Here is a 12,130-nt window from a genome sequence, read left to right as displayed (position 1 = left end):
ATAACCCCGTATAAGTACGTACAGCTTCGCGTTTTAAAGAAAATCAGTACATACACAACACGGTTACTTCCCTTTGCCGTACATTAGCGATAATCGATTATGGAATAATGAAATCGATTATCGCCGACCACGGACACAAATAATCGACTTTCGACAATACTCGATCATCGTTTTATCCCTGTTACTGCTATATCAGATAAAAATATGATCGCAACTTCCTTATAGTAGTACATGTTTAATGTGTAAGCTGTCGGTTGGAAAGGATTCTTTTCATACTGTTGTGCTTTGTATAACACATGACTGTCAATGACATGATGTACGGGTTTTCAAAGCTGTAGCGCTTTGTAGTAGATGTTATTGGTTCTGCATTCTGTACACAGATGATCAATTATTCATATTACTGTCATGTTTCACTTTTATAAATCGTACAGACGACAAGAGAGTGTGGACTGTTAAAGTGTCTTAAAGTACGTAAATGTGACGTGGAATACTTTGTCAATTAAGTTCTTCGTATATTACTTTTCGATAATGAATTAATAATTTTTCAATATTCAATGTTCGAAAACCTGTTAAGCGATAAAAAAAATCCACTGCTGTCGCTTTCGGCTTCGCTGTACCAACACAAACGGTCCGTCGTTCAATAAAGTAGAAGAAGACTTAAATATTGTACACAACATGTGGCTGTAGTTAGGTGCCTTAATTTTGATATTTTTAATCTACATACTCTTTGTTCGAAAATGTTTGGCCACCGTCAAAGGTGGGAGGGTGAGTTGTGGATGGAATAATTGATGGATATATTGGTGTATTGATGGATGTTTAGACATGCAATATTACCACAACATAACATTGTCCGTTTTTTTTTGGAACATATTGCTTGTTTGAATAGAATTATTCTTGATTATACGAGGAACAGGATGAAAGTTCTTATCTAGACATATAGGAATCCGTATTTTATTGCTATGATATTGCAAAATGTTTGTAAATTTTGTTAAACTTATGTTAAACACATGTTTATTGGAATTTGACAATGGGAATAAATGGCACTGTTAATGTACGTATGCCATTGTATGTTATTTAACCGATTTTTTGTATGGATTTATGTGTTTTACACTTTGGTCTAATTCAGTTAGGTCGGAACAAATATGTTTTCAAAGTTACTAGACCATTTGTCGAACTCTCAAACAAGTTAACGTCAAACCCGGAGCAGTAACATTTAAGAGATCAAATTTCATTGATTCAGAAATTATCAAATTATAAGACAAATTAGATGGCAATAATGTAATATTTAACAATTTCAAGAAAATATTCTTGTAATTGTATGTGGAAACACATATTATACATGATTTATATGCACAAAATGAAACATAATTTATAGTTATATTATTCATATTGCACACACTCCCGGGCAAATCAAAGACAGTGACTTTGATGGTTCATACATCGTAATTTCGCATTCAAAACTGTTTGTTTATTTAAAGCAAATGGAGCTATCCAAACAACCAAGGATTGCAGTTTGGCTCGACCAGCTTTGACGCCGTCAAGACTGTTGTGTTTTAATGTAGGTATGTAATAAAGACACTTAACGTTTTACTACATTTATTCTACAAGTGTATAACATGGGAGTACATCAATAGTCTGAATCATACTGCCTCTATGATACTTCTAGGGGTTCCACCTTGGTGCCTTAGCAGGGCGGTTACTAATTTGCATATAGAGGCGGAGCTTCTATGCCCACAACACTACAAAGACTGAGTTCAAAGTTACCGCAAATCCAGTCACATCTAGATATCAGAAGTATTTAAACACTGTTCTAGTGAGACACAAGGACACACTATGCAAACTTTTTAAAAGATCTGTGCCGGGTGTAAATAAGCTGCCTAATATAAAACTTAAACTTCTTTACACTCTTATATAAAACATTGTCCAAATAAGACGATCTTGGTCTCAAAAGTTCACATCGGAAGGACCCTCTTGAGTTATGGTAGTCTCGGGGTCAGCCGCGTTTATAAAAATAAATGTTCGTGTTTCATATGTTCGGTTCTATTAGGGAAAGCTTGTTTTAAAGTCCACATTCAATCCATTTTACCTTAAAAAACCATCTTAAGAGATAAAAACAGCAAATTTGTTGCAAGAGGTAGGGTTTCACAAGATCTTTAAAATGATTTATTAAACAAAGTTGTTTTATTCCCGGATCATGCTGAGTAAGATCCAAACGCTTTCAAATTCCTGTTTTGACGGGAAAAAGGCAGTTCTGGAAATATGTTTTTTTCTAGTTATTAAGAATTATGCAAAGGACGTATAAAATGCTTACAAAGGTTACTTAAAGTAATGTCGCGCAATGGCTCTCCTCTGTGTCTGGGTGGAAAAAAACACATCACATATTAACATTACATAAGACCTGTTAAGGCTACTTGTAACTTTTTCAGATAAACTTGTCGCTTCCTCTTGTTCCACTCAAGCAAGAAATACTGTAAATGAGCTTGACTCTGGTGCGCTGACTTCCTATATACTAAATAAAGCTATAAAATTGCTCACAAATTGCAGAATTAATAGTTGCAAAATCCTGAAGCCTCGATGAACAGAAAGCAACAGAACAATTGTGGGCAAAACCGTGTGAGATTTCATTAAAAAAAATAACATTTCTGAAGTAACCACTCTCCCGATTTAAAAAAAATACTCCTGAAAGCTACAAAAAAATAAAACATCAAAATGCGATTATACCAGGTGTGAATACAGTTAAGCTTTTCTTCCTTTTGCCCTTGTTATATTGAAGACATAACAGTTACCTCCGTCTGCACAAAACCACAAAAAGTACTTGTTCCCGGGTCTGAGACATTAACTTTGGTGAAAAACTTGTTGCAGCGCTCAAACCATAAGCATCATCAACATGGTTAACAGACAGACAGACAGACAGACAGACAGACAGACAGACAGACAGACAGACAATTTATTTTGACTTGTACAATGTACATCGTCAACAACACATAATGATATAACATATAATGTCAACGTGTATGTAAAGTAACGGATAATGCATACAAATGAGTACTAGTATATGTATACAAATATATATGTACAAAAGTATTCAATACTTCTAAGTAATTAAATTAAATATATATATATATATATATATCAGAGGATGAACATTAAATAGAATTATGTTCTAACATTATTCAAAACGGATCTTTCTTTGGGAGCATTTTTAACAAACATACATAAGTTAATCAGTTCAGCTCTATTGTTAGATTTCAACAGCTGCATGTATTTAAAGACAGAAGGTCTTATAAAGTAACAATTGTTGATATATTTCTTTCTTAAATTGCTAAAGGATTTACAAACACAAATAAAATGATATTCATCTTCGATGTCATTAGAGTTACAACACAAACAATATCTTTGGTTGCGTATAACGTTATTTCTATTGTATCTACCAGTTTGAATATGGAGTGGGTGCACGGACAGCCGTAGTCTACAAAAGAAAAAAAAAACGTAAACTCTTTGGTAAAATATCTAAATAAGGTTCATATTCCAGACAGGTTTTAAAATGTCTATAAACATCTAACACCGTGCTATTTTCTATAGTGCTATACCAATCTTGTTTAAAAGTATCGATAATTCTACATTTGAATTTTTTTATGAATGATTTAACATCAATATTGTAAATATCATCAAACACATAACTAAAACTATAATCATTTAATATCTTTTTAACATTATACACCCAATCACGGCAACCTTTATCACTATCACTCTTAGCCTGTTTGTATACAGATTTTATGATAATATTATCACTGTTAGCAACCTTAAACCAATAAGACAATATACGCACATATCTATGAATATATAATGGATATCTACCCAACTCTCCGTAAACAGTGGCATTGCAAGTGTTTGGTTTAACGTTCAATAATCTTTTACAAAATTTCAAATGAATTCTTTCTAATTCCTTTGATTTAGTATACCCCCAAACCTCTGCCGAATAATTTAAAATAGAACCAACAAATGCGTCAAATAACTGACACATAATTTTGGGTTTTAAGTCATAATCTTGACATTTACAAAATAATACGTTCATTGCCTTAAGTGCTTTGCCATTTAAATGCTCTTGGTTCAGGTTAAAATTTCCAGTATAATTAAAAACAACACCCAAATAATTAAAATCATCAACAACTTGTATATCATGGCCATTGTAAGTCCATCTTTCATTGGGAAATAATCCGCCTCTTTTACGAAACACCATGATTTTCGTCTTATCAATATTCACCTTTAATCCGCAGGTATTACAGTAATTTGACAAATTGTCCAAATGGGTTTGAATTTCTTCAGGAGATTTTCCTACAATGGCCATGTCATCAGCCAATAATAGCATAATTATGACAATATCATCTATTTGTAATCCTGATCAATATCATTTTGTAAATACAATTCAATATCTTCCACAAATAAAGAAAATAACAAAGGGGACATAACTTCACCCTGACGCAACCCAACAGCATAGCAAAAGTATTCAGAATATGATGATAACGATTTTACACAAGATTTAACCTTCATATACATGTCACGCACTATTCTAAGTATTTTTCCCTGTATTCCACATTTATACATTTTCAGCCATAGGGCATTTCTATAAATAGTATCAAAACATTTCATCATATCAACATATATAACATAAAGCCTTTTGTTTTCAAACAAATAATTTTGAATAAGAGATAACAATATAAATATAGCATCAGTGGTAGAGCGCCCTTTTCTGAATCCGAATTGGGCATAACATTAACATTCTTTCCGTTCACATGTTCTTTATCAATGTTATTTTACTTATGTTCTTTTCTTTTGGGCCAGACTGATTAAAGTAGTATGCACGGACATATTTCTCGGGATTATAAGTATCTGGCTGTGGAACGTCTTTTTTTGTATCATCGCAACTAACATCTACTGACCTACTGCTTTGATATTGAAAAGAAAGTTAAATATAATCTGGAATTAGATTAACATTACTTAACATAGACCCACCAATTAAATAATGGAGTTCAGGTTCATACGTTCTCACTCAGACATGCCAGGGTTAAACCTAAGCGTTTGTGCAGATTTACTGTAACTACAATTATTAATCACATGATCAAAGTCGTGGCAATGTATTGCTGGCAAAAAACTAATGACTGAAGCTGTTGTAGCAGGCATCATTAGTATAAAGGCTTAAGCTGTCTTCTCCAAATCAGACATATTTGAATTTAAACGTCAAAAGGATGGTTTTACATCGTATGGCATCATCATCGCCAAAACAAATATCTAATTGATTTCTAGACGGTTTCTAAATAATAGGGAAAACTATCCCTATAAATTAAGACCAAGTCATCAGTATTTCCTTCAAGATAAAGTGAAGTAGTTTTATTTCGAACAGTGGGTGCAAAACAAGTCTTATTTATCAAATTTGAAACAAAACTAGATTGAACTTAAAACAACGCTAAAAGATTCAGTCCTCTTATGGCACCTGACATGCAATTTAGAAATACTGATTGCTGTTTAAGAGTACCAAACTCAGATGTATTATTCATCAAATGCATTTTTTCGATTTGTTTCAGATGTCAATACACTAGTAACTTATTTAAAAGTGTATTTCTTTTCAGAACGTTATAATCAAGCTATAGTAACTCCACTCTCTGATACTGATAAATTTCATTCCCTTCTACGACTTCTTTTATTCTATTAAATAACTGTGAAAAAGTTTCATTTTCCAAATGAAAAGTTATTGACAAAGTTGTTTTTTTCTTCAGAAATACAGAAAGTTATAAAAAGAAATGACTCATTGTAATTCATTTGTATCACGAGACAATTACAATGATAAGAAACTAAATAAAACATATTATGCAAAACTGTACAAAATAATATTTAATGCTCAAGTGTTTTACCAAATGAATAGGACATAAGAGCAAATCCGTTGTTTACTTGAGCGTCTGGCAGTGTACCATACCAATCCTGAATTTTGATGAAGGTTTTCTGCTACTCCATTTAACTAAATAAAAGACATGTAACAATAGAAAATGTGTTTAAATGTTACGTTAAAAGAAAAACAAAAACAAACTCGCAACATAGAGAAATTATCATAATTCAAACATAATTTTAGTAAATCTATGAAATTAAAAACATTCAATCAATGCAAAAAAACAACACTTATTTACATTTTGTATGATTGGTTTCTTATAAATTATGAAAATACATTAAATTCTTAGGACAAACGTTCTTAGCTCGTTGTTTGAATTGAATATTAATTAAGTTTATGATTATAATGGTACTATGGTTGTAATGATACACACAACTGTTGTCCAGAAGTACTATTATAAAAAGTGAATATTATCTTCCGGTCCTTGGTTCTGCTAAACATCATTGGACAACCTCCTTGTTGTAGTGTCCACGTTCTGTTTTAATATGCAAAGATGTTCGTGCAACAGAAACAAACTTTTTAAAAATTAGTGTGTAATAGTGTTAAACATTAGTTTGTAACACCATACATCTAAAACGAATACATTGTCCTCAAATGCTTTATAACTGTCAAGTATAGAAATCATAAAATCATAAATATCTTCTGAATATTTCCTTAATTATCTTAATGTTTAACATATTTTTACAAATATATAAATTTCATATATATTTTACTATATCATCAAATAATACTACTTTAAAACTCCCTCGTTTATTCCATTTGTTTTAAACATCTCTTAATATATTTTACCTTTGATATAACATCAGAATGATATGCATTTGCCATAAAATCCTTCAACGAACATGTCGTTTTAAACTGTGATCCATTATTTGCTAATTTAATTTAAAAAAAATATATATCAACATTAATACATAGTCTGTGTTCATGACTTTAAATAGAGATCACCAAGAGAGACCAGCGGTTTATTATATGTATATATTTATTATATATATGAGTTTACGAGTATGGGAATATAGTGTAGCCACGAAATAACGAATGAATTATGACAACCTTTGCTGCACCTTCATCTTCTTTCGGCATTTTCTCTTTGGGGTCTCCCGTCTGTGTTACGCCTGGAATAGAATGATTAAAAATACCATATACTATTGAAATTACTGTTACAATTGTTCATAAAGTGCACATATCTTAATAAGATGGTCTTTTAAAGCGTTATACTGTGGTACATACCAATTTATAGTTCTACAACAATTGATTTTACAACAACTGTAAAGGAGGTTATATTAACCTAATCCTTAAACTCATTTCAGAATGCCTATGCCTCACTGTAAGGGAACGGACATCGGATAGATGGCTCAAGACCACAGTTATCTGCCCCCCGTTGACCGGATGTTAATACAGAAAAAAGTGTGCTTGTGTTCAAGTATCAATATTTTATTAAAATTGAATGAAAAAGAAGCAAAAAATGTTCTTTTTGCAGAGAACTTGACTGAATTTGACACTCTATTGCAGAAATTGATAGTTTTCAGTGTAAATATTGGAAAAATCATAGCTTGTGGAAGTCTGAAAATTAGTTGTTTATAGCCGATTGACTCCTTGGCGAAAGGGTTCTGTATTTGAACTCAATTTTGACAGTCGGGCCAATGGTCAACATGGTGTTTTCTTGTGATTATATTTTGTGTCTTGAATTGTTCTAGAGATGCCATGTCCCTTGTTTTTCAATTGGGATGTGTATAAAGTCAAAAGCCAGGTTAGTGTCTATATGAAACATATAGTAAAAATAACTGTGGTCTCACGCCTGATATAGAGGAAGATTTTGGAGTGGTGGCCTATTTTAAATTGTTATAAATTCTTAATTTATACAGCTATATGGTTGAAATTTGGCCAGTTGACAGTGCTTAGCCATAGAATATTGGTGTTTGAGTATGAAATTTGAAAATTTTATATTACATTATGTAAATTAATAATATATAATTCTCTGATATATTTTGACATTTAAAAAAACAAACTACTGTCACTTTCAATTTAATGTTTGAAAATAGTTCCAAATGATGGTAACTAATGAATGAAAGCCCCACTTTCAATTCCAAAGTATAATGGAGGGATTTTTAAACATAGGAAGCAGACCCAGGAGGAACTGTTGAAGAACAAGCCAGACAGCCCCCCCCCCCCAAGCTGCCCACCAGGCTGAGCTGTACTTGGTGTTTGCCAACATGCTGTAATTTGTAAGTACTTCAAGATTATATAATGGAAAATTGTATCCAAACTGAAGTACAAAGTGAGTAAGTTTGGTCATATAAGTCCATTGAGACTGTTTGTTCCATTCCTAAATGAATTTCTTTCATGTTGTCAATCATTTCTGATGTGGCTTTGATAATAATATTATTTTCTAATGAAACTGCTGACTTGTATCAGTCTTTGGTCTGAATTGTGCATCTATTCACACATTTTGTTTGTTCTTTTAAGCAAACATTACATTCATTACAAATTCTATAAGCAATTAAACAAAACTTACTGCACATAGGATGCAGAATTATGTTTTATTTAGTGTGCATATGATTTTCAGCTTATGGAAAAGAAAACATCTACTTCATCAATCACAGCAACACAATGAGATGCCAATTTTAAAGAAATAATGCCACGTTTCATTAAATCATTAATTCATTCTATCAATCATTCATTAGTTCATACATTTATTCTGATAATTTAGTTTATTCATTGAAAAACTTGACATTTCTCAAGGCAAAAGAAATGAGCAGCTTTCATAAAGAATAGAGCCTTTTCCCTTCATGCATTAAAAACCACAACCTTAATACATTATAAATGTTTTAAAAACCCTAATTTTGTGCTTATTTTAATAGCCAGCCTGGTTGCTGTAGCCACAGAGGAATTTTCAAGGACAAGAACCAGTGCTGGTAAAACTGTGGTCTCGTGTGGTTTTCCATACCGGCTCTCGGCAAGGATTTTCAAGAAAGGAATATCATCTCCAAGTAAGAAGAAATTCTAAGCATGTCTGGTTTGAATGGTTTCAAAATGCATCTGGGTACTCAATAAGATGAGATTTACCTTTGAGTTGTTAAAAACTGATTGCAAAATGTCCAAAAGACTATATATTTTATTAAATCTGTCCTGAAAATCTTTGAATTCATGAACTTTTCTGCATATTTATCACATATATGACTATATTAAAGGTTGTGTATGCCGCAAATGAGTGTTTACAGGCCTTTTTCAAACTTTAACAGTAGTGGCAGATAGTTTTATTTGTGTAAAACATTGCTTTTGTGTCTTGCTTGCAGATCATGATGTGCCAATAAGCTCCAGTTAGCTGTGGCCTTTTCCCCAGACGGTAGTCCTGCAATCTGAATCCAGGAGATGCAGCTCTGAATCCAATATTTCAGAAGAATGAAGATGTTAGTCAACTCTGTAGTACTTGTTTGTGTGTAAATGATTCCAATGAGTGAGATTTATAGCAAAGCAGGTGTAAATAAGCATCTTATAGACAATGGTGAAGTGCTGTACTCTGAATTTAATGCCAAATCTAGCCTTCAAAACAGATTCTTAAAGTATTTATTTTTTAAAAATGGGCATAATAATGCTATCTCTGCATTTTCTACATCATGTTGCCACCTCATACATGAAAACACTAGCAGTTGTCATGAATCTTTAAGTTTTGGTGTGTTTTTTGCCATTTTCTTTGTTGTGCCATTAGTCCCGGAAGCCAACAATTTGGCATATAGTGTTGTTTAGACTGTCTATTAACACATGATCACTAAATTTCTTGTGTTAAACTGAACAGTTCTGTTACCTTTGTATATAACTGGACCAGAAAAGCAAAATTTTGACAAGTTGAGGCATTTCAGTTTGGCTCTTTGTCATTTTTTTTATATAAAACACTAAGCCGATGAAGTGGAAAAAACCTTATTTTGCTTAGAAAAAAATCTTAAAAGAGAAGGCAGGCCATTTTTGGGGTGCTGTTCTATAGACACTATTGAAGGCTACAAGGAAAACTTTACTTGGTCAAATTATTCCAATGCATAAGGAAATAATGGCTCTTCAAAGGTTTGCGGCTTAACATTTTAGGGAAATGGCTGTTTCTGCTTTTTATGAAAATACCACAGGTGCTAATACTTGTCTGATTCATTGAGTTTTTGATATATCATTGCCAAACTTTCAGTATGTGTTGCATATAGCCTGCAGCTGAACATTAGGAGTTTTGAAGTCTGTTTCTGAAAAAATGTTGCTTAAATAGGCTCAAGACCACAGTTATCTGCCCCCCGTTGACCGGATGTTAATACAGAAAAAAAGAGTGCTTGTGTTCAAGTATCAATATTTTATTAAAATTGAATGAAAAAGAAGCAAAAAATGTTCTTTTTGCAGAGAACTTGACTGAATTTGACACTCTATTGCAGAAATTGATAGTTTTCAGTGTAAATATTGGAAAAATCATAGCTTGTGGAAGTCTGAAAATCAGTTGTTTATAGCCGATTGACTCCTTGGCGGAAGGGTTCTGTATTTGAACTCAATTTTGACAGTCGGGTCAATGGTCAACATGGTGTTTTCTTGTGATTATAGTTTGTGTCTTGAATTGTTCTAGAGATGCCATGTCCTTGTTTTTCAATTGGGATGTGTATAAAGTCAAAAGCCAGGTTAGTGTCTATATGAAACATATAGTAAAAATAACTGTGGTCTCACGCCTGATATAGAGGAAGATTTTGGAGTGGTGGCCTATTTTAAATTGTTATAAATTCTTAATTTATACAGCTATATGGTTGAAATTTGGCCAGTTGACAGTGCTTAGCCATAGAATATTGGTGTTTGAGTATGAAATTTGAAAATTTTATATTACATAATGTAAATTAATAAGTGATAAGTGATAAGTAAACAGACAAACATGCAGTTGTTTTTCTTTACTAGAGACCTTGCTGTGTTAACGCTTCTCTACCGTATCCACAAATGAAACAAGCGTTTGAACCAATAGCTGAATGCTAAATTTGGCATATGGTATACTTTATAATGCTTATGATTTAGCAGACCATAAAAAAGTTACTTCAAATCTGAGATGATCACCTCAAAACTCACAGAATTACGACAAGTATTGTTATATTTAGGAAATATATTGAATAAATAAAAAAAAATCTGAAACGAAGGATTTTACAAGTATAAGCTTAACTACTTGTGTTGTACGAACTGACAATGTATATTTTAAACTGTTAAAGATATGCCCCTAGAAATGTTAACAGTACTGTGCTGGGGATAGCCTTACTATATACTGAGGCTAGTTTCAAAGTTGAGAATGTGAACTGGGAATAGCATGTAAAATAGGACAAAAAACGATAGTAACACGGTTTATATACAATATTTATCATTCGCACGTTTAATACTATTTTAGGATCCAAGTAGTGTGCAAGTTGTAACAAGGCGTATCACATTTTACCAGAGGCTGATAAGCCCAGGGCAACAACCATAAATATCATCTTCCTTACCAACTATTCGACTCTTGTTCAATTACCTACAAAATTACTTTACCTTCAGAATAACTATGCAGTACAGATATAAAAAAAAGCTTCGCGTGTTCCAAATTTGATCACAATATCTCATTCCTTACTGATGGATTTCTCTGTGCAAAAACGTACCTACTTGATTTGCAAAGCAAACCATATATTTTTTTCTCATTTAATTTTCAACATATATCATATTCACACACACATAAACGCACGCACGCACGCACGCACGCACACAAACACGCACGCACGCACGCATGCACGCACACGCACACAAACACACACACAAACACAAACACACACACACACACGCACACACACACACACACATTTATTTCTGTGGGTATCATACTTATCATTGTTTAATGCTATTTGCTCTTCTATTTTGATTATTAATTTCAGATAATGCAAAAATGCATCGAAAGATAATTGTCTGACATTACATTTTGTTGAGTTTATATAAAATTTCAGTAAGATAATTAAAAAAATACAAATATAACTGTACTTGCTTTTTTACTATACCCAGTAGGGCTTCGTGTTTGTAAAGTGTTATATTCATTGGCGTCAATTGTTATGCAAAAAGCTACAGAAACAAGTTCAGTAGCAAAAATGTTAAACATAAACCCGGTTTAGTGGCACTGGGCACATACCAAAGACATAGAACACAAAATCACAAACAAGAAACATAGAA

The 12,130-nt window shown here is 32.5% G+C and overlaps 1 long non-coding RNA gene across 1 annotated transcript; it reads left to right on the top strand.

The window, feature by feature from the left end:
* The first annotated feature begins 8,056 nt into the window (after positions 1-8,056).
* Positions 8,057-9,343, top strand: LOC128204175 (uncharacterized). The gene is made up of 3 exons (XR_008256116.1): positions 8,057-8,163; positions 8,800-8,928; positions 9,235-9,343. It is a non-coding gene; the product is annotated as an uncharacterized LOC128204175 (long non-coding RNA).
* Positions 9,344-12,130: the final 2,787 nt, after the last annotated feature.

Source organism: Mya arenaria, chromosome 2 (assembly GCF_026914265.1).
Source record: "Mya arenaria isolate MELC-2E11 chromosome 2, ASM2691426v1".
NCBI classification, from domain to species: domain Eukaryota; kingdom Metazoa; phylum Mollusca; class Bivalvia; order Myida; family Myidae; genus Mya; species Mya arenaria.
The sequence above is the reverse complement of the archived record's forward strand: the minus strand, read 5'-3'. Positions and strand labels throughout refer to the sequence as shown.